We start from the raw sequence: 23,906 nt of genomic DNA, 5'->3' as shown, positions 1-23,906 counted from the left end.
CACTGCATATAGGAGGGACTTGGATTAGGGGCCAGGGTTTATGCCAGTTGATGTATTTATGGGCTGTTTGTGGTTCTGGTCTTCTTGAGTAGACCCAGTTGGAGACTTTTACCATGTACATGCTCAGGGCTGCCAACATTGGGTGAGAGTTGAGAGTGACAAATTGCGAGGGAGCGTTGCGACGGGGGGGGGGGTGGATGGGAGGAGGGTGTTCAGGTTATTTGGGTTACGACCCGTGTCCGTAGGTTGCCGAACCCTGTCCTAGATGTTTGGCCTCATTGTGGTCCTCCCCATGTTTTACAACCGATTCACCTGGTTAGTATTATCTCCGGCTGCTTCATGTTGTCGGCGGCTGCACATCCAACCAAGAAAGAAGAGAAGAGACGTGACGTCACTCACAGCCGCCAACTGACACGCTTCCACAGACCGCACAGATCGTTGTGATATGGCGCAAAAAGACAAATTGTGCAGGGACTGAAGACAGCGTGAGAATTCTGTCATCAGCGTGAGAATTGGCTGAAATGCGTGACTCACGCTCAAAGCGTGAGAGTTGGCAGCCCTGTCTTAAGGCCAGGATGTGACAACAGACGCACGGGGAGACACATACACAAAGGAAGACACACACACACACACACACACACACACACACACCCACACACACACACACACACACACACACACACACACACACACACACACACACACACACACACACACAGACACACACACACACACACACACACACACACACATAGGGAGACAGACACACACACACAGGGAGACAGACACACACAGACACACAAACAGGGAGACACATACACATACACACAGGGAGACACATACACAAAGGAAGACACACACACAGGGAGACACACACACACAGGGAGACACACACACACAGGGAGACACACACACAGGGAGACACACACACACAGGGAGACACACACACAGGAAGACAGCACACACAGACACACAGACATGCACACACACACAGGGAGACACACACACACACACACAGGGAGACACACACACACACACACACACACACACACAGGGAGACACACACAGGGAGACACACAGACATGCACACACACACACACACAGACACACACACACACACACAGAGACACACACACAGAGACACACACACAGAGACACACACACAGGGAGACACACACACAGGGAGACACACACAGACACACACACAGGGAGACACACACATACACACACAGGGATACACACACACACACCTTTCCTTACCCCCCTCCATCCTCCCCCCCCCCCCCTCCTCTCTTTTCCTCCCCCCTCTTTCCTCCCCCTCCCTCTTTTTCCTCACGCTTCCTCTTTCTCCCCTTTCTCCTTCCCTTCCTTCATCCCCTTTCTACATTCCCTCCCCCTGTCTCTCTTTGCCTCCATCCCTCTTCCTGGAAGAGAGCGAATGCTAGACATTTACAGGATATTGCGTCACTGGTAACTTCAGCATTTTTAGCCCATGCCTCACTGTTCAAACATGCCTTCACCAAAACTGTCAAATCCTGACATGTTTGCAGCATAGCAAATCTCCCATGGGCTCGAATCCAGTTTCTGTGGTTGTGTGCTCGTTTGTCAGTGCAAATACAATCAGAATCAGCTACAGACCTCCTTTGTAGGCCACATTGGCCACTTCTCTTCTTGCTGAGCACTCTACGGAGTAACTTCCAACTGTTTGCAATGGCAGTGCTCTCACAGCAGAGTTTTTAACTGCTGCATATAACTTTTGCTGTGTGCCTGTAATGCTCTACCTATTTTAATCCTGTTTTCATTTGCTCTGTGTTTTCGAATGTTGCCTGTTTGGAAGGATAAATTAAATTGATCCATCTCCAGCCCCAATATATCTGGGAGATTGCATTGGTTTGTAAAGGAAAATATTGCAGAGCTACAGTGAAGGAACAAAGGCGTGAGATTAATTGGAAATCTCTTTCAAAGAGCCAACACAAATGTGCCAATTAGACTGTTTCTCAACTGTAAAATTCACTGTACTTGCTCCACCTTCTTTGGCATGCAGCATAAACCCATGACTCAACTATAGCCACAAAGTGCTGGAGTAACTCAACAGGTTAGGCTGACCCGCTGAGTTACTCCTGCAATTTGTCTTTTTTTGTACACCAGCATCTGCAGTTTCTTGTATCTCAGGTGAACGAGAGGTCCACGTCCACTGTCTGCAGACGGAAATCTTCCCTCACAAATACATGATCTAAATAAACCAGAAGTGGTTTTCTCCCCAGAATTACTGCCTTTGCTAGGTTTTTGGACAGATGATAAAGTGCAGCTGGATCATGTTTCATTGCCAGTTGCAGCACTGTCTGCCAGAATGCTGCCTACCCATGTTCAAAAACATCACATCAGTCCTGTTGTATCATTACTAGCCATGTTGCAGTGCTTAGCATCTGAATGACCTCTACTCTTCTGTATCCAGCATTGATAAGTAGAGGGAGAATGTAAATGAGAAACTAGGTACAGTGATAACCTTAGAACTATAACTATAACACAGTGATATTATTTCAGTGGGACTTTGATCAGTATAATGCAGACTGGGTTAACTGAAGCTAATGAATGGTCGCCAGTGGCTAGATAGCAGGAAAGACAATCCCACCCACAATGCAGTGGATTACTGGGGTCAGCTACATATACTCCAGTCCTGCAAAAAAAAATCTTAACAGGGCAAAATGTGAGCATATATAACTGGAGATTGGTCTCGACTGATTATTTACATCTTAAGGCGTGGAAAGAATATTGTCACAAAATGAGGCGAATGTCTTTTTTCTTTAATGGTGGAAATTTGTACAAACCTTGAACAGAAGAAGCCTGTGGAAAGCATCCTTTTGGGGTGCATCTTAAATTGGTTAGGTAGCTGCCCAATACCGCAAGAAATTGCTGAGAGTTGTGGATGCAGCCCTGTTCTTCACACGAACCAGCCTCCCATTCAATCAAATTACTTTCCCCAGGAAAGTAGCCAAGGATCATCCACATCCCAGCCATTCCCTCTTCTCCCCTCTCCTGTTGGGCAGAAGATACAAAAGCTTGAAAGCACATACCACCAGATTCAAGAACAGCCCCTTTCCTATTACCAGACTCTTGAACAGAACTCTCTAAGCAGAGGATGCATTATATTCTGCACTCTGTTTCCTTTCTCCGTTTGCACTACCTGTTGTACTCATATATGGTTAAATTGTAATCATGTATGTTATATTTGACTGTAATTGCATGCTAAGTTTTTCACTGCATCTAGGTGACAAAAATGAACCAATAACAAACTGTTACACAGTAGGACAGTAAAGAGCATAATACTGACTGTTGAGAGTGTAAGTGACTTAATAAACACAGGTCTGAAGTTTAAATCATCTTTAATCATAACATATAGCAGAGCGGTACAGTAGGTTGTTAGTTCATCACTACCGCTTCCAAGGCTACTTAATGTAGGAAATGGGTGTAAATATAAAGTGTACAGTAAGGTGGAATTAGTGATGCTACACTACTCTGATTGGTTCAATTGCAATAACCAATCTGCATCCTTCCCCGTAAAGAGAAAAGATTGTTAGGCAAATGTAAAGCACACGGAATTAAACGTACTCACCATATCTGTCAGGCGGTCTACTAATACAACCCGAACGCGTACAGACAAACCCCTCTCCCTCCATACTAGAGAAGTTAGTGGGGGAGGGAGGCAGTGAACCCGAAAAGGAGAAAGCAGCTGGGGACACTTGAGGCGACCGGCAGGGTGAGCATGCGGGAGAGGTAACGTGGTTAGATGGGGTAGCCAACCGAGGTGGAGAGCACACGCTGGGGACTAGTGGTAGCAGGAGCAGCAGAGGGCTTAAACGGCAGGGGTGGAGCACAATTTCTAGCAATAGACCAAGTCTTTATGAGAAGATCTGTTGCTAGATGGTACATTGGCATATCATAATCAGTAGCATCATCATACTCCTCAGATTGTAACCAATAAGCAACGCTGTACACCTTGTTTTTCCTCAACTTAAAAATTTTGGCATTGTAACCTACAAGTTTTTGCTCATCAAACCACGCATGACAATGCCTTTCTGCCCACTACTTTCCCATTAAGAATGTCCTGTAGATAATCACATTTGGAGTAGTCCAAATTCGGATAATATCTGCAAATGCTGTCTAAATCAGTCTCTTTTGCTGGGCATTTGGATTGACAAATTTCCATTTCTCCTTCGGAGACATCTGTTTAAAATGTAATGGAAAAAAACACTGAACAGCATTAACAGAAACAAGTTATTATTTGCAGTTTTAGAAAAAAGGTAGAAATGATAAAGTTAAATGCTAAAACAAATAGTAAATACCCAACAAAAAATTCATATTCATCAGTTTCATCAAATCAATTAAATTCATCTAATCAATCTAAATTCAATTACTAAATCTAATCAATTAATTAATCTAAATTCAATTACTAGATCTAAACAGCTATCTATTTCTTAAGAATAGGCTACATTTTTTAAATAACCTAAGTAACCAAATAACAAACTAATCCCATTCACACAAGAATTCACAATATAACATGATTTATAAATCTCACTGTTGTGAACTTATGCCAAATGGAAGGAATTTAATGTTTAATTCCCATACATTAATCTAGAAACATCCACTCTCAATATAATCTGTGAGCTGTGAGGAGGATGCTAGGAGACTGCAAGGTGACTTGGATAGGCTGGGTGAGTGGGCAAATGTTTGGCAGATGCAGTATAATGTGGATAAATGTGAGGTTATCCATTTTGGTGGCAAAAACGGGAAAGCAGACTATTATCTAAATGGTGGCAGATTGGGAAAGGGGGAGATGCAGCGAGACCTGGGTGTCATGGTACACCAGTCATTGAAGGTAGGCATGCAGGTGCAACAGGCAGTAAAGAAAGCGAATGGTATGTTAGCTTTCATTGCAAAAGGATTTGAGTATAGGAGCAGGGAGGTTCTACTGCAGTTGTACAGGGTCTTGGTGAGACCACACCTGGAGTATTGCGTACAGTTTTGGTCTCCAAATCTGAGGAAGGACATTATTGCCATAGAGGGAGTGCAGAGAAGGTTCACCAGACTGATTCCTGGGATGTCAGGACTGTCTTATGAAGAAAGACTGGATAGACTTGGTTTATACTCTCTGGAATTTATGCGATTGAGAGGGGATCTTATCGAAACTTACAAAATTCTTACGGGGTTCGACAGGCTAGATGCAGGAAGATTGTTCCCATGCTGGGTAAGTCCAGGACAAGGGGTCACAGCTTAAGGATAAGGGGGAAATCCTTTAAAACTGAGATGAGAAGAACTTTTTTCACACAGAGAGTGGTGAATCTCTGGAACTCTCTGCCACAGAGGGTAGTTGAGGCCAGTTCATTGGCTATATTTAAGAGGGAGTTAGATGTGGCCCTTGTGGCTAAGGGGATCAGGGGGTATGGAGAGAAGGCAGGTACGGGATACTGAGTTGGATGATCAGCCATGATCATATTGAATGGCCGAATGGCCTACTCCTGCACCTAATTTCTATGTTTCTATGTTTCTAATCAAAATTATTATTTTTTGCACAATATATGTGACTAAAACTGTTGTGGATATTTAGTATAAAATATTGATTATGGATAGACAATAACACAAAATATAGACGGTTTATGACACGATTGTCCAAAAACAAAGAGAATTTTAATCATCTTGTGAGTCGGTGTTTCTGGAATGTGATCGATTAGAACGTTGCCGTTGCCGTGAATTTTAACCCCATATCGGTAGGCAAAGACATGGCCAAATCGTTTGGGGACTAAATAACATTTTCGCGTCGTAAAATTAGACTAAAGCCACCCCAAGAAGCAAGATTATATGTGAAATAAACGATTTACCCTTTGTTTTGTCCTGATATTACAATCTGTCATGTTGAAGGCGTTGAGGGTGTTAAAAGTAGCTTTATACTTTATTCCAACTATTAAATTGTCCAGCGATTTAAAAAAAAAAACGGGAATGGAAGTCCGATCGATTTTTCTTCATCGATTAGCACCCCGAGTAAATCCCGCTCCGACAAGCGATACAAACCTGCATTTTAATCCCCCCCCCCCCCCCCTCAAAGGTGTCCGAGTCGCACACACAGCCCATGACAGATCTGCAGCGCCGCTGAAGGTAGGTTTTGTAACATCGCTAGGTACAGGAGCCTGAAAACTGTAACGTCCAGGTTCAGAAACAGCTTCTTCCCTCCAGCCATCAGGCTATTAAACACGACAACAAATAAGCTCTGAACTACAACAGACCATTATTATTATTATTGCACTATATTTGCTTATTTATTGAGTATGTGTGCATGTGTATATACACACACTGAACTTATTTTTCCTCCCGTTATGTACTATGTTTACATATTCTATTGTGCCGCAGCAAGTAATAATTTCATTGTCCTGTCTTGACTCTTAAGGGCCTGTCCCACTTGGATAAGGGGGAAATCAGGACAGCCTGAAAAGAGGTTGTCACGTCGTGGTCTGGATGTGACGCGTGGTGATGCATTTAGTGATGTGTGTGTGATGCGCGGTGTCTCCCTGCCTCCTCAGGATTTTGCAATGTTCAAGATCCTCGCGCGACATCTACGTGTCTTATCTTGTCGTGCGCCCTTTCGCATGATGACGAACAGGTGACGCGTGGTGACGCTTGGTGATGCACGGGCATTGCCTATGCTAATTTATTGTGCGTCATGATGCGTCACCATGCGACATAATGCGACATGATGCGTCGCGATGTTGCCCCAGATGATGCAACCTGTCGTGTCTTGCCGCGTCGTGTCGCGGGTGGACATACATTGACGCCGCTTGATGGCTGTGCCGTCACAGGTACTGTTCTATGCTGTCGTATGCTATTGCATGCCGTCCTCTGGTGAGGCATGGTGACACGGAATGTCGTACCTTGACACGGCTGCGTCGTACTACTTGAAGGTTTTTAGGCGACATCTGGCGTCAGTCACTGACGCACGTCGTCATTCATAAAATCACAAAGTGAGATAGGCCCCTAACACTGGCACTCTAATTTGCGGGCTTGTCCTAATATTGAACTCTTTCTCCTTTGTTCTCCCCATCTCGCCTCCACCTTCTTTCCCACTGAAAGCTAACTTCTCAGTACTGTGACAAAAAATAAATTGCTGGAGCAACTCAGCTGATCAAATCCCACAGGGGGAAGCAAAAGGGATCTGTTAACATTTCAAAACAATACTTTATTTATTTTATTTTTTTTTTTAATTTTATTTTTATTAGAAGTATGGTAAATTACAATACTACACAACACATATATCTTAATACATTTTTTGTACCGCTTCATTTTTTTTGAGCTTTAAGAAAAAGGTAGAAGTAAGGAAAGTAAAGAAAGTGCGCGAGAGTCGTGAAGTGCAAGAGTGTTGGGAAAAGAAAGCCCCTTAGAAAAGAAGTTAGAGAAGGAAGTAAAGTGAGAAAATAGATCCTAGAAAAGAAAGAAAAAGAAAATAGGAACAATCGCTCTATTATAACATTAAACTCCGCAGAAAGGGGACTACCAACCAAGTCTGTTTTTGTTGTTTTACCTCCCGTTGCCAGGTCCTGATACCACTTATTTATTTATTTGTTTATTTAAATTACTATTATTTCAAAACAATACTAAGACCCTTTGTTAGTTGTGGGTGGGGAGAGAAAAGATGGCCAATATATATTAGAGCAGGGGTGAGTAGGACAGAAGGTGGTGGATGAACAAGATGAGGAGGGGAATGATGGACAGAGAGCCAGGTAGATGATGGATGGAATACTATGATCAAAGAGGAAAAAAGGGAGAGAGACTCCAACTAGACTGGTTCACTTCGCTCGTGCGTCAGACGATGTTCTGCCATTGCTTTGCCTCAGCCAGTGCCACATATGTGCCTCTGCGGAGATCGTCCGCAGTGCATGCCTCTCCGCCGCAAGTCAGTAGGTGGGCCATTGTCTGTACCACTCCACAGTTGCACTTATCAGAGTCCGAGAAGCCCCACTTCATTAGGTTGAGTCCGCAACGTCCCATTCCAGTGCGGTGGAGGTTAAGGTCTTTCCAGGTAGTATAAGGCAGGTGGTGTCCTGGTGCCATCTGTTGTTTGGTTTTGGTGCCTGGTATGGTTGGCTCTAGTTCCATGAAGCTGTTCCGACTCTTCAGGCGTTTCTTGGCATGTTGGTGATTGTGCGAGGGGTGACGGGGGTCTGTGTCCACATTGAAGCGTTCTACTGCTGCTGCCCTATCACGTCTTCGAGATGGTTCGTCGATGCCAGCCAGCCCGTACAGATGTTTAACCTTTGTCGGCTTCAGGCATCCTGTGGTTTTCCTGCAGGCAGTGTTCAATGCAGAGTCCACCTTGCGTGCATGTTTAGAACGGCACCAGACGGGGCTTGCATATTCTGCCACTGAGTGCTGCAGTGCAGATTGTTGTTGGGTCACTTCCAAATGGGCTGTTTCCCAATTTTTTTATGACATTGTTCCGGGTGTTGACCTTTGCCTTGGTTTTCGCAACATGTTGGCGATATGATATCGTGCGATCGAGGACCACTTAGGTACTTTGGGGCTTTACAGCGTTCCAACAGGACATAATTCCATCGCACCTGCAGTTGACGTTTCGCATCCCGGTTCCGGAGGTGGAAAGCTGCGTTTTGCGTCCAACATGTTAGACAATGACAAAAGCCAACAACTAGACTGGTAAGAGTTGGAAAGGAACAGATGGGTTACCAGAAACTGTAAAATTCCATGTTCACAGCATTGGGTTGTAAGCTAACCAACGGAATATGTGGAATAGCCTCTTGAATACACAGTTCTGACAAAGGGTTCCAAATCTAAAATGTGGAAACAAGGAAATCCAGATGCTGGTTTACCCAGAAAAGACACAAAGTGCTGGAGTAACTCAGTGGGTCAGGCAACTGTTTCTCTTGCCACAGATTCCGCTAACCTGCTGAGTATTTTCAACATTTTCGGTTTACTTTTATCTTATTTTATTTCTTGCCTCTCCAGTTTAAAAACAAATTATAATCCTGCTCATCTTATCTTTGCTATCTTGAATCTGGATGAACATTGATATAGGGATGGGCACAGGATTGTGAGGGGAAAGAGACTTACTTGTGGAAGCATGTACATGACTTATTCCTTTCTAACTCACAAGAATGCCTTACTGCGATTACAATTTTTTCCCCTGGTAAAACGAATAGCTAAGTTGCTGTATTTAGATCATCTCACTGAATAGGTTTGCATTTATAAATGCATGTGTTTTGTCCAACCCTCCATCTTCTGGAATGTCTCTTTATGCTGTACTGGGATAACTTTACATGTCAGTACCAATTTAAATTAAAAGCTGAATGTTAATTTGTCTTCCTGAAAAAAAATCAAAATGCACTGCTTCAAATAAACTGCTGGAAGAACAATGCTTTGAATAGCTATGGGACACACCCACAAGTAAATCTCGTAAAACTTGTACTGTCTTGCCTGTCTACACTGCAAATGGTTTCCTTATGTTGTAGTTTTGATTAATAAAGTTGTGCATCTTTGGAGACATTTTAACATGCAGCAATGCTTTTTCAGCTGATGAAGTGAAAGCAAAACACAAAGTGCTGGAGAACTTTGGATCTGGCAGCGTCTCTGGATGCTCTGGACCATGGATATGGAACATGGAAGAGAATGTCAGTGTTGAGTTTGTTAAACATCTGGGAATATGGTTTAGGTTTATTATTGTCACATGCACCGAGGTACAGTACAATAGATGGAGCAAAGGGGAAGATAGTTGCAGTGATTGATACCTTTGATTCATTGATACTTTATAGTCAAGTGTACTTGGTACAGTGAGATTCTTTGTTTGCATACAGTAAAAGCAAAGATCCTATAGCAAGCAAGATAGATCACTCGACGAAAAAGACGTAGTATGGTCATGGGCAGATTCATGGGTAATTTTCGGCCCCATTTCTGTAACCGGCTTCTGGTCTGCACCAAAGATCCCATAGCAGAGCAAAGATAACTAGTGCGAGATGGAAGCCGGTTACAGAAACATCCTCGTAAAAATAAAAGTTCTTTGGTAAAAATCTTCTCCTCATTTTCAGAATTATAATTTATTAACAGAAACTGTTCCCCCGCAACGTTGATTACATTGCGAGTCGGGTCGGGTCAGGGTACTGAAATGGATGAAAAAAAGGCCCACGTTCCACTCTATTGCGTACTACACGTCAGCCCATTGCATTTAGAAGGAGTGTTCTATCTTGCTCCGCGATAGGATCCTTGGTAAAAGTATGTGAGATTCGTCATGTAAAGGGCGTCGACAAGTATTCAATATAGTCCCTCCTCCTTCTCCCCCACCTCCCCGTCCCCCGTCCCTCTTTGTTCTCGGCAGCCTCCCACTATATGTTGGATCCCTTATTGTTCTTGGCGGCCCCTCCATGCTGGAATTCAGCAAAGCAACCGCCCAGTCTCTGGTTGAGAAGACCACAGAGAGTGTCATAGAGTCATACAGCGTGGAAACAGGCTCTTCAGCCCAACTTGCCCAAACTGACCAACATGTCCCATCTACACTAGTCCCACCTGCCTGCGTTTGGCCGATATCCCTCTAAACCTGTCCTACCCATGTACCTCATTGTTTTTTGAACGTTGCATGTGGTACATAAAATGTACAAAATAGAAAACAAATCAGTTTTACTATGTGGAGTTATTTCAGGACAGGCAAAGGAGAGATGAAAGACAAATTGTGTGACTGTTTTGCTGACTGTTGCTGCCTACCATATTACTCCATCGTTCCCACTCTCACGTTGCCTTTTATCCACACAGAAACCGTGGGGTGTTCAAGAAAGTTGGTGGTGAGAAAGATCTTTGTGTTGCTTGTGCCATGGACTTTGGGGATAGGTGAAGCAGTGCTTCCAAATTCCAAAGGCATTCTGGTTTCATTGTTTTCTTTAAGCACTTATAGTTTGAATCTCTGTTGCGTGAACTATCTGCACTTGTTCAACCTGCCAGAACGACTGTAGACCCTTAAAAATGTGTGCATGAGTTCTATCATTAGAGTAAGGGAACCAGTTTTGGATGATTTTGTATAGCAAATGATTCTATGTCCAGCTCACCCACAAGACCGGAGCTACTTATCCATCAAATGTTTGAGCATCAGGATACATTATATAATGAGCCTAGAAATTCAGGAAGATTCAAAAGTATTCACAAACAATGTAACATATACCTGTTTACAACAGATCCCTTGAATTTCTAACTGTGCCTCAGTACTATGGGCCAATGGTTTTCCCGATCTACCTTAATGCTTACTGGTTGAATACAGTAACTTCCTTTGATGGGAGTTGATGTGTGGGGGTCACAACTTGGACATCCCTATTGTTGCATAAAGTAGATGAATACCATGGTCGCATATTGCACTTGTAAAGTAGAAAATAAAGTTGTCCACTTGGGTTGCGAGTAAGATTCTTGGGGGGTTTTCTCAGAGGCATGTATCAGGGTACAAAGTAAATGTAGGACATCCATGAATGAGAAGCAGAGATTAATGTACAGAGCCAGGTTTTCAAAGTGGGCTGAAATACTGAGACAAATCCCTTCCTTCAGCTACTCTGTTCACAATCATATTGTCACCACCAACACTCACAATACTCCCCACTTTCCTCCTCTCTCTACCGCTACTGCATCACATCCCACTACAACTTTTTATCCTGTTCCCACACACTGGACCCCCCTATCCTCAGATTTGCTGCAGTTTCACATCCATATACCTTCCATGCTGCATGCACCATCCACACTATCTGACTATTCTAAGCATGTTCTTGATACAGTTTCAACTAGTCACATAAATCCATGATGCCTGCACAACACCCAAGGAGGAGGCGTGGAAGGAGCAAGCCAGAAGGCACTGAGCCTTTCCAAATTGAAAGGTTAACCATTCCGTTCCCTCCACAGACACTGCCTGACCCGCTGAGTTCCTCCAGCAGTTTGCTTGTGCTCCAGATTCCAGTATCTGCAGCCTCTTGTGTCTCCAGGCATTAATCATCTTGCTTCTTCATGACAGGAACACAGCCAGGTGAAATGAAAACAGAATAGACGGAATTTGTCAGATAACTCACCCACTCATCCTCAAAGTGGCCTAACTGGGTTTGACAATGACATTTTAAAAATATTAACATTGCCATAAATAATTAAAGAACATTAATTTTTAGAGTTACAGCGCAAAACGGACTTTTTGGCCCACCAGGTCTGTGGCAACCAGCGATCCCTGTTATACTAGCACACGCTATATACTAGGGACAATTTTTACCAAATCCAATTAACATACAAACCTGTACGTCTTTGGAGTGTGGGCGAAAATCGGAGCACCCAGAGAAAACATATGGGGTCACGGGGGGAACCCACAAACTCAGTACAGAGAGCGCCCGTAGTCAGGATCAAACCTAGGTCTCTGGCGCTGTAATGGGCCTGTCCCACTTAGGCGACTTTTTAGGCAACTGCAGTTGCCGGGGGGGTCGCCTTCTTGGTCGTGAACAGTTCCCGCATTCCGGGAACTAGTCGCGGCCTCATTATGGTCGCCGTGAATTTTTCAACATGTTGAAAAAAAGCGGCGACTAGAATGAAGCCGCCATGGAGAGTAGCGAGAATTCTCGAGCCGTAGGTGGGTCGCCAGGATTTCTAGTGGCTTGCCAGGAGGTCAAAGGTTCTCGAAGGGTCTCGTAGGTTGTAGCAGTGCTGACCGGTGAATTTATTTGGCTCATTGGGGAAAAAAAGGTAAGCAGTATTCTTCAGAACCAAGGATAATCGGTAATGTTAAATGTCTGCCGAGCTTCACAGCCGTGTATCTCTGGCTTCTTAAAAAGTTGACTCCATTCCTTCCCCTTCTCCCCCCTCTCCCCCCCCCCCCCCCCCCCCCGTTGCCCCCTCTTTTATAGGACTTACCGTACACTGTGCTTTAGCCGTCTATTTACAGCGCCAACCTTCCTGTTCATCGCAGTGTGTGTCTGTATCACCTTGGATTTGCACCGTGTTAATTTTTTAGACAGGGCTGGTGAAGGAAGCGATGTGTTTATGTGTTCCACTCTGACAGTCGCCGTTGCAGTTCCCAGTTTTTCAGGCGACTGCCGGCAACTTGAGTCGCCGGCAGTCCGCTGAAAAATCGCCTGTGGCAGCAACTCTACCGCTGTGCCACCACCACCGATTAAAATGGTAATCTAAAATAAGTAAAAAAGCTTTTAATTAACCAATTTTCCTCAATCTCCAAGACAGATCCCCCATGAAAACAAATGGACTCCAATCCTACTCCAGGTCTGGTAGGAGTAATAAACAAACTGTTGGAGGAACGCAGCAGTTCGGCAGCATCTAATAATAATAATAATGTCTTTTATTGTCATTGCACATAAGCGCAACGAGATTTGGTATGAAGCTTCCATCCGATGTCATAACTTAAATAACTAATAAAAGTTAGATTTAGATACCCCGAGAACATGGTTTGTAAAAAGAACAGTAATCTGTGGGGGGAAATGAACAGACGATGTTTCTGAGTCAATGGAAAAGAAAGATGGATTCCCTAGAACAATGCGGGGAAATCCAACCTTATTGTCACCAGGGTGGCACAGTGGCGCAGCAGGTAACCTCAGGTGCTGTCTGTGTGGAGTTTTCACATTCTCCCTTTGACCCTGTGGGTTACATCCAGATGTACCGGTCTCCTCACACATCCCACAGATATGCAGGTTTGCAAGTTAATTTGTCTATGAAAATTGCCCCAGTGTGTAGGGGATGCATAAGAAAGTGGGATAACATAGAACTAGTGTGAATGGGTGATCAATGGACTCGGTGGACCAAAGTGTCATTACAAGTCTATTGGTATTGATTTATGGTAGACAAAAGTGCTGGAGAAACTCAGCGGGTGCGGCAGCATCTATGGAGCGAAGGAAATAGGTAACGTTTTGGCCCGAAACGTTGCCTATTTCCTTTGTTCCATAGATACTGCCGCCCCCGCTGAGTTTCTCCAGCGCTTTTGTCTACCTTCAATTTTCCAGCATCTGCAGTTCCTTCTTGAACATGGTTTTGATTTATTATTGTCACGTGTACTGAGAAACAGCAAAAAGCTATGCTTGCGTGCTATTCAGTCAAATCATATTATATAAGATTACAATTAAGCCATAGAGAAGTGCAATGGGCAGTGCAAAGAGAAAGATACCAGAGTGTTTGGAGCTCCGAAGTGTTGGGCCGTTGCTCCAACATCGTGGAGCTCTGGTGCGGAGAGCTTCCAACGCGGGCGGCGCTGACCGTCATCATGGAATCCTGGGGCGCCTTGCAGAGGGTCTCCAGCAGCAGTCTCCACCCGGCGCGGCCTGCGGACTTTGGAAGCCGCTGACTCCGGTAGGAGGGGGCCGGATCTGGTGTCCACACCGCTGAGGACGTCCCGCAGCCCTGACGTCGGACTTACAACACACCGGCGAGCGGTCCTGGACATCGGGCCGCCCGTAGCGGCAACTGCGGAGAGCTTGGGGAGGCCCTGACCACGGGGAACAATGGAGGAAGAGACTAACTTTGGTGCCTTCCCACACAGTGGGAAACTTTGATTCTGCTGTGTGGGGATGTTTTATGTCAAACCCTATGTGTGTTGTGTCCCTTTTTTTATTGTATGGCTGTATGGGAATTTCATTTCACTGTGCCATCTGGCACATGTGATGAATAAATTTATCTTGTATCTTGTATCTTGTGTAGATTGCAGTGTTACAGTAATATAGCGTTACATTTACTGAGAAAGTGTAGATAAAAAAGTGCAGGATTCTAGTTTGTAAATTGGTGCATAAAACACTGTATGGTCAAGAAAGGGTTACAAGCGTTCAATGTATAAATAAATGAACATTCAACCTTACCTCCTTCTAAACATTAGCTCTCTGAAATGGTTGCTATAGACTACGCCCTAACAACCATGGTATGTTAATGCAGCTGTAATTCCAAAACAGGTATGTCCAGTCTCACAACTCCTGTTCAGCTCAGTTTCCGACTAACTCATGTAAATATCAAACCACATTTTTTTTTAGTGTGCCAGGCCTATAATGCTCTCTATATGTCTCTCAGTACACCATCTTTTCAACATTTCCTGAACTCATAGGAGACAGGTTACACCACTATTTGAGTGTCTTAATGGCCTTTAGGATTCCAAAATGGCAACTACATGCCCCGCGCGGCTGGAATGGCCGCGGACTCTGCGAGCGCACACCGGGGGCTCCAACACCAAGACCCGGTGTGCGACCTCGCACCACCCGGCGTGGCTTTAATGGCCGCGGGACAATCGCCATCGCCAGCCGGGGGCTATGACTTTGACTCTGACATCGGGGGGGGGAGAGTGCAGTGGAGAGAGAAGTTTATTTGGCCTTCCATCACAGCTATGTGATGGATGTTTATGTTAAATGTAATTATGTTGTGTCTGGGGTCTATTTGTGTGTAATGTATGGCTGCAGAAACGGCATTTCGTTTGGACCTCCAGGGGTCCAAATGACAATTAAATTGACTCTTGACTCTTGACTCTTGTTTGCGAACATTCATTGCTATGCGAGCTATGCCATCATAGTAAAACGGCTTGCAAACTTGGACCAGATGTCGAAAAGTCAAATCTTGAGGTCATTCAGCATTAACTCCTGTTTTTATGCCTAATGGATCCAATTTCAAATCCCTCTGTTACCTCTCAGAGTCGAAGTCAAGTCAACTTTATTTGTCACATACACATGCAAGATGTGCAGTGAAATGAAAGTGGCAATGCCTGCGGATTGTGCAAAAACAACAGAACAGAACAGAACCAGTATTTACATTTTAGAAAAAAAAATTTAAAAAGACACAACACAACAGTAAATTAGTCATTGGAGAGATAAGAGTTTACAGTCCTGATGGCCTGTGGGAAGAAACTCAGTCTCATCCTCTCTGTTTTCACAGCGTGCCTACTCTCTGCAGAGCCTTCCTGTCCTGGGCAGCGATGTTCCCAAACCAGATTGAGATGTTGCCGGACAAGATGCTTTCTACAGCCCCAGAGTAGAAGCACTGAAGGATCCTCAGAAAGACTCTGAATTTCCTCAGCTGCCTGAGGTGGTAAAGGAGCTGCCTTGCCTTACTCATCAGTGCGGCAGTGTGTGTTGTCCATGTCAGTTCCTCTGTGATGTAGACTCCCGGGTATTTAAAGCCGCTCACCCTACCCACAGTAGCCCCATTTATCTCCAGTGGCGTGTATGTCCTCAGATGATGAGCCCTTCTAAAGTCCACAATCAGCTTCTTAGTTTTTGTGATATTTAATTCTCCCCATCTTGACCACCTGGGGCCTGGCGGTGAGAAAGTCCACGATCCAGGCACACAGGGATGTGTTCAGCCCCAGTTCCAGCAGCTTCTCAGCAAGTCTGGTGGGGACTATGGTGTTGAAAGCTGAACTGAAGTCAATGAACAGCATCCTCATATAACCCACCTTCTGGCTGTCAAGGTGAGGGAGAGTCGTGTGCAGAACCTGGGAGACCGCATCATCCATGGATCTGTTCGGACGGTATACGAACTGCAGCGGGTCCGTGGTACGAGGGAGGAAGGCGCAGATGTGGTTCTTGATCAGCCTCTCGAAGCATTTCATGACTACCGAGGTGCGGGCCACTGGTCAGTAGTCATTCAAGCAGGCTGGAGAGGCATTCATTGGCACTGGTACAATGGTGGATCTTTTTAAGCAGGCAGGGACCACGGAATGGGCCAGGGAGAGGTTGAATATTGTGGTGAACACTGGAGCAAGCTGAGTAGCAGAAGACTTTAGTACTCGCCCAGATATACCATCTGGGCCTGCAGCTTTCCTGGTGTTCTCAGGAAAGTGATGAATGTTTGTCATCTGTGACTCAGTGAGCAGTTTTTCTGTGTCATCGAAAGATATGGGATTAGCCCCACTCCAGAGGTTTCACTAAACAACCTGGGTTAATAGATGGCAATAGGTGGCACTTCATTGCTGGAAGTGCTACCTATCAGCATTGCATTGAACTTATCTTCCTTCTCAGGTGGCCCCATGCTGGAATTGGCCATCTAGTATTGGTATTGGTTTATTTTTGTCACCTGTATCTTGATACAGTGAAAAGCTTTGCTTCATGTACTATTCAGGTAAAACATTCTAACAAATACAAACAGCAATCGTTTTTATGGATGTTTTTTTTACCTGAATAGCACAGAAAACAATGTTTTTCACTGTATCATAAACCAATAAACAATGCTGTATATATAGTGCAATAGCTACAGAAAAAGTGCAGTCAAAAGAAAGTGAAAGGGTCTAAATGAGATAGATTAGGGGATTGGTAATTCATCCTTAGCTTAGAAGGAGTCCGTTCAACAGTCTGATAACGGCGGGGAAGAAGAGATTCTTGAATCCAGAGGTACGTGCTTTCAAGCTTTTGTATCTTCTGCCTAATGGGAGAGGGGAGAAGAGGGATGATCAGGATATGAGTGGCTGCTTTCCGACAGTGTGAAGGTCTATAAACTCAAAGGAAGAAGACTGGTTTGCATGATATACTGAGAGATATTGGTGTGCTTTCTTGGGTCTAGGTACACAGTGACTAGATCGCATTTACTCTTTAGATTTGCTGACACTGAGGGAGAGATTCTTCCATCTAGCTATTATCATATGGGAGCTTACTGTGAACAAACTAGCCATTTTCTTTGAGCACCAAATTTCCTTCATAAGCATTTCACTATATAGATTGTTGGGCATTATAATGTAAGAAAGTGCTTCGCGGTCTGAAAGGGAATGAAAATGCTTTAAAAATGAATTATTTTCTGTTCCTATTTCTTCAGTGAACCAGAGTTCTCCATTGTTCCTTCCTCTCCTCTCTATGTTATCCACAGATCTCAACAAGCCCTTCAGTCCAATGTTATGAAAGCTTGATGCTGCTCGTTTCCACTGTCAACCGTTGATTTGTGTGCCGCACTAATATTCTGAATGATCTTTAGCAGTCTCATTGCTCCTTCTCTTTAAGTAGTGCAGACTGGGTTTATGTAACCTAGTTTTTATGTAACAATGGGCTGTTAACTGTCTGTTCCTTTTCTTTGTTACATTTCCAAAGCTTGTTGACATTCATTCCATTTAATATATTAACTACATATTAACCAAAGATTCTAGAGGAGCAAGATAGACCACTCCTACGAAATCCAATGGACTGACGTGTAGTATGGATCGGCACGCAACGGAACGTAACTTCCGCCATTTTAGGAATAAGACCCCGATCTCTGTTATGCCTCTCACAGTTTAATCCACGTCAGTCCATTGAATTTTGCAGTTTGTCTTGGTCTCTTAGCCTTCCATGTTAGACCATTATTATCTTTGTTGATAATAAATAAGGTGCTCCTTTTTTTAAAAAAAAATTAAAAAGGGAAACTGCGTATAAAATGAGCAACAATGCGCAATGAAAGGTCTCTGGACCATATGAATTCTATGATCTTTGGTTTAATCAGTGTTGTGGGGGAATGGTATGTGTGTGTTTCTGTGTGTGAGTGGCAAGATAAAGATAATATATTTCAAAGTTCCTCATGGATCAGAAGCAACTTTGATTTCAAGCAACTCATGATGTAGATGAGTCATTCTCATGATGTACATAAGGCATAAAAGCAATTATATTTGCCTTTATATTTTGATATAAGATATAAGGAACATAAGCCATAAGCCAATATATTTGCCTATATTTATATATTATATATGATACACACACATATATCAATGTGATATTGATGTATATAATTATATAACACATATATATTCCTCTAGTTTCTTATATATATATATATATATATATAAATAAACACATATATTAATTGTATATATATATATATGATGCGTATATATGTGTGATATATATGTATATAAATATATAACACACACATATGTATGTCTCTCTAGTTTCTTTCTTGTGATCTCCTAATTTTGTTGAACTTTTTTTTCTTTCCTTCAACCTCTTTCTCTGAAATCCTAATATTGTGAATAAATATAAATGAACACATGCCAAGATATTTTTTCATTCTATATTAGTGTAAAGAAATATAGTGTATACATACCTACATTGATGCAGAAGTGCGGGCATTAGACATCTTTGATATTAATCACATTTAACAAAATATTAAATAATCATCACTTATTTATTTTACTATTTACATAAGGCATTATTTCAACAACCATTGACCCTTTGATGCAGACCTCTACAGGGAGGCTAAGTACAAGCTGGGAAGATGTAGATCAATGGCTCATGTTATGAGTTATGCTTTTGTAGTTACGCCCACTAGCTTTTTAGCGTTGCGAGCTACTGCACTCCTCAGCAAAGATACTAGAGGAGCACTTTGCTCCTCAGTATGAAGTTAACTCTCAAGTAAGAGCTTGTAGTTGTTTATTCTAAATAAACAGTGTATAACCTGCCAAGATGTGAGGTTCTTTATTATTACAAGGACTCAAAACCAACAGAAAAGGAATCGGAGCTGCCAAGGAAAGGTACTCTGAGAAGTTGAGGAGCAAGTTCTCAGCTAGTGACTCTTCTTCAGTTTGGAAGGGCATGCAAGAAATCACCAGGTACAAGAGGAAAGCCCCCCTCTCTTTGGACAATCGTCAGTTGACCAATGACGTGAACGAGTTCTACTGCAGGTTCAATAAACAGAAACTTAACCCTGGCACCCCCTCACTCCCTCCCCAACCAACATTTCACCTACTTACAGCCTGACTCCAGTCTGCAAGACTGGACCCTTCCCCACCCACCCCTCCAATCACCACTTAGCACCCACTTACAGCCTGACTCGTCTGCAAAGACTGGGCCCTCGTCCACTACCCACCCCCTCATTGCTGCCCAGCATCAGTCTGGCCACTTCTCCATCACAAACAGTAGAAATTCAGAAGGTGGAGAGGCTGTTCAGAAGACAGAAAAGCCGGAAATCTCCAGGACCGGACAATGTTTCCCCCTCTACCCTCAAGCTCTGTGCCGAACGACTGGCACAGGTCTACACTGACATTTTCAACCAGTCCCTTCAAACCTGTACTGTCCATGCCTGCTTCAAGGTCTCCACTATTTTCCCATAACCCAAAAAGATGAGGATTACTGGTCTTAAGACCTCTGCAGTCATGATGACCTTCGAAAGACTTGTGCTGGCCAAGCTGAAAAAAATCACGAACCTTCTGCAGTTTGTATACTGGGCCAAATAGATCGGTGGATGACGCAGTCAACCTAGGCCTGCACTTCATCCTCCAGTACCTGGACCGCCGGGGGACCTATGCAAGGATTTTGTTTGTTGATTTTAGCTCTAACACCTAATCTTTCACTTCTTCCCTTTTATATCCAGGCCCATAACATTTGTTAAATCTCCATATTCTTCTAGTTCTAATAATATGTTTCAACATATGTTTATTTCAATTCATCTCTCCACAGATGTTGCCTAGACCATTTGGTACCTCCAGAATTTTCTGCATAACTCAGTCACATCAAACAATATATAACTATGGTTTCTAAATTAATCCCGATGTCCTTTGATGGAGGAGGACCCAAAGGTAAGTTCCAAAAACTCTTTACTAGCTTTGATAATCTATGGTCAGGGCTTTAGCACTTTCCAGATTCTTCTGCCTATTCAGCTGCACTTGTCGATCGTCAGGCCCTACAAATCGCATTCTACAGTAACTTACCCTTTGGTCATGGTGGCGATATGTTGCTATCTTACAGCACCAGTTATCCGGGTTCGATCCTGACTACAGATGCTGCCTGTATGGAGATTGTACGTCAGCACGGGTTTTCTCTGGGTGCTCTGGTTTCCACCCACATTCCAAAGACATGCAGATTTGTAGGTTAATTGGCTTCTGTGAAATTGTCCCCGTGTGTCAGATAGATCCAGTGACCAGGTGATCATTGATCGCCGTAGACTCGGTGGGCCGAAGGGTCTGTTTCAATGCTGTATCTCTAAACTAAACTTTATGTAATGCATTTGTAGCTAGATTTCCAGCACTACAAATACCCTCAATTTAATCAATGCAAATCTAACATGCAGCAGAGGAAAAGATTGCAGGAATCCCAAAAATGGAATTGTTCATTTATTTGAGATTGTTAGCTGGAGGAGCACTAATTCTGAGTTACTCCAGCACTTTGTGCATTTCTTTTGTAAACCAGTATTTGCAGTTCCCTGTCTCTAAAATATTTCTTAATTTCACTTGAAAATCAGAAGCTTTTTGTTCAGTTTTATCCAACACAACGTGCACAGAGCTTACACGTGTGATGAACAAAGTTTACACAGAAATAAATGAATTATCTCGAATATGTTTACTGCTGTAACGACACTGATAAGCAGCTCATTAGATTCAATTGTTTATTTCCCTAATCTTATCAGTCAAAAGATATAAACCTATGACATTGAGACCCAATGTTGTGGCAGTTGTCAAAGCCAGGTGACTCACCACAGAACCACAGCAAACAGTGGCGTAGAAAATCTATGATGAATTATAAATCTTTCATGTGATTGAATTTTATCAAAATATATAAGACTTCCAAAATCTGTTTGCACCCATGTTCAGTGCATATTTTAACAATGCTTGTCCAAAATCTTCTTGTGAATGTGAAGTCCTCTAGGGTACTGTCCAATTCACCTCTACCCCATTGCAGACATTGGACTACGTCTATGGAACTACACACAATGCTACAATCCTGAGAATCATATTCTGCACTCTGTATCTTTTCCTTTGCTCAAGCTATTGTACTTGAGTCTGGCTTGATTATACTATATTTATGTATAGTATTATCTGATTTGATTAGAGACCTGACAAAACAAAGCTTTTCTCGGTACATGTGACAATAATAAACCTAAATCTAAACCACCCTCTGTAAAGGATGTAGAGGAAAACATACCTCTTAAGACTCCTGCCTCTCACCTTATACCCATGCCCTCTTGATTTTAATACCCCAATCATGGGAGAGTCCTACCGTTTCTGGTCCCACGTACAGATTGCCATTTTGGTACCTAATGTGCTCAATTCCTTCCCAGATTATCATCTTCCTGTCATATGCTTGCAAAATGCTTTGCGATTTTCCTTAATTTTGCATGCTGGTGCAATTTTCTTGGTATCTGGGACTTTTAGCTTTTCTTATCACCTTTACAGAACACATTGGCCCTGATTTCGTATCATCTCACTTTTGAAAGACCCCCACTGGTTGCATGTAGACATACGTGTGAGAAGCTGTTCCCATTCGACTTTTGCCAGATCCTATCTTATGTTGAAATCCATCTTTCTCCAATTCACAAACTTGAGAAACAATTCCCTCACTACCAAAGACATGCCAGTTGAATTGTATTGTAGAATTGTCATTTTGGTTTAGTCTATTATTGTCACGTGTACCAAGGTAAGGTGAAATGCCTTTTGTTGCGTGCTATCCAGTCAGTGAAAAGACTGCACATGATTACAATCTAGCCGTCCACAGTGTACAGATACAGGATAATGGGTGTAACATTTAGTGCAAGATTAAGTCCATTAAAGTCTGATCAGAACCACTCTTAAATTGATGAGAGGATGGTTCAGTTGCCTAATAACAGCTGGAAAGAAACTGTCCCTGAATCTGAAGGTCTGTGTTTTCAAATTGCTGTACCTGTTGCCTGATGAGAGAGGGGTGAAGAGGGAGTGACTGGAGTCTGACTGGTCAGCTGATTATTTTCCATTGTAATATATCCGCAAGTAAATGCTGCCGTCTGGCATATTCCAAAGTGTAGGAGTACATGCTGATGGATTGAATATGTGGGAAGGAACTGCAGAGGCTGGTTTTCACCGAAGATAGACACAAAATGCTGGAGTAACTCAGCAGGACCAAAGCTCTGCTATAGTATCTTTGAGCAGGACAGGCAGCATCTTTGGATCGAAGGAATGGGTGACGTTTCAGTTGGGAGACCCGTTTGGAGAAGGGTTTCGACCCGAAACGTCACCCATTCCTTCTATCCAGAGATGTGGCCTATCCCATTCAGTTACTCCAGCCTTTTTTTCTATCTGATGGATTGATACTCGGTGCAGCCCGCACAAAGGCTCTGTGCGGAAGAACCAAACCACAAAGGTTATCAAACAGCCTCACAAACGCCTCATGGTCGCATTAAGGAAACAGGGTTGGCGCTGACGCATTTTAAGAGATTGTATTAATGAGAGCACTTGAAACACGAGTAATGATTGTAATTAATGTATCAATACAAATACAAATGAAATGTAAAAATCTACAAGGCCTACCGTCTCTTTTCTCACTGCATTGTGTAAAAACCTTCGGGTTTTTTTGTTCGCCCCTCCTCCACTTTGTGCTTTAAAACTGACCTATTTTGCCGTTTGTTTGGCCGAAGGTCATCGACCTGTCCCAACTGTTTCTCTCCCCTGATTCGCTTTGATCTGCTGATCATTCCTGGCACTTTGATTTTTATGTTGGTCATTCACGGACTGGAGTGTAGCTCATTTATTTATTTAGAGTAACAGCGAAAATCAATACAATTTTAAACTACTTAATTGAAGTAAGTCCATGTGCCTACGTAGTCGACATTAAGTAAATATAAACTAAGTTATGTAGGCACAAAGAACGTTACCTATCCATGTTCTCCACAAATGCTGCCTGAGCCGCTGAGTTATTCCAACACTGTTTTTGTTGTAAACTAAATTATTCTTGGCGATCCGATGATCTCATTGTGTAATATGAAACTAGGTGATGTCTGAAGTCTCAAGATGGTGAAACCTCAATGATTCAAAGACCATGCACTTTCTGGGTGGGATCAAGTGGGGAATTTTGTTGTTCTAAACAGAGGTGTGATCACGCCCTCCTTTTCCCCACCACGAAGAGGAAGAGACTAATATGGTGTGATAGAGGGAGTGACTGAAGGGAAGAGTATCACTCAGGACTGGTCCCAGTTTCACCAGGTAACGACGACGTCAGTTCCCC

At 43.2% G+C, this 23,906-nt stretch overlaps 1 long non-coding RNA gene across 2 annotated transcripts; it reads right to left on the bottom strand.

The window, feature by feature from the left end:
- Positions 1-203: 203 nt before the first annotated feature.
- LOC129699640 (uncharacterized) lies at positions 204-23,871 on the bottom strand. 2 transcript variants are annotated; one of them, XR_008723897.1, is made up of 4 exons: positions 23,213-23,871; positions 12,913-13,184; positions 2,829-3,036; positions 204-352 (listed from the first exon to the last, which is right to left on the bottom strand). It is a non-coding gene; the product is annotated as an uncharacterized LOC129699640 (long non-coding RNA). The 2 variants fall into 2 exon arrangements; XR_008723896.1 differs by lacking the exon at positions 12,913-13,184.
- Positions 23,872-23,906: the final 35 nt, after the last annotated feature.

The sequence above is a fragment of the Leucoraja erinacea genome, chromosome 8 (genome assembly GCF_028641065.1).
Source record: "Leucoraja erinacea ecotype New England chromosome 8, Leri_hhj_1, whole genome shotgun sequence".
Classification (NCBI taxonomy): domain Eukaryota; kingdom Metazoa; phylum Chordata; class Chondrichthyes; order Rajiformes; family Rajidae; genus Leucoraja; species Leucoraja erinaceus.
This window is presented reverse-complemented; position numbering and strand designations above follow the sequence as displayed.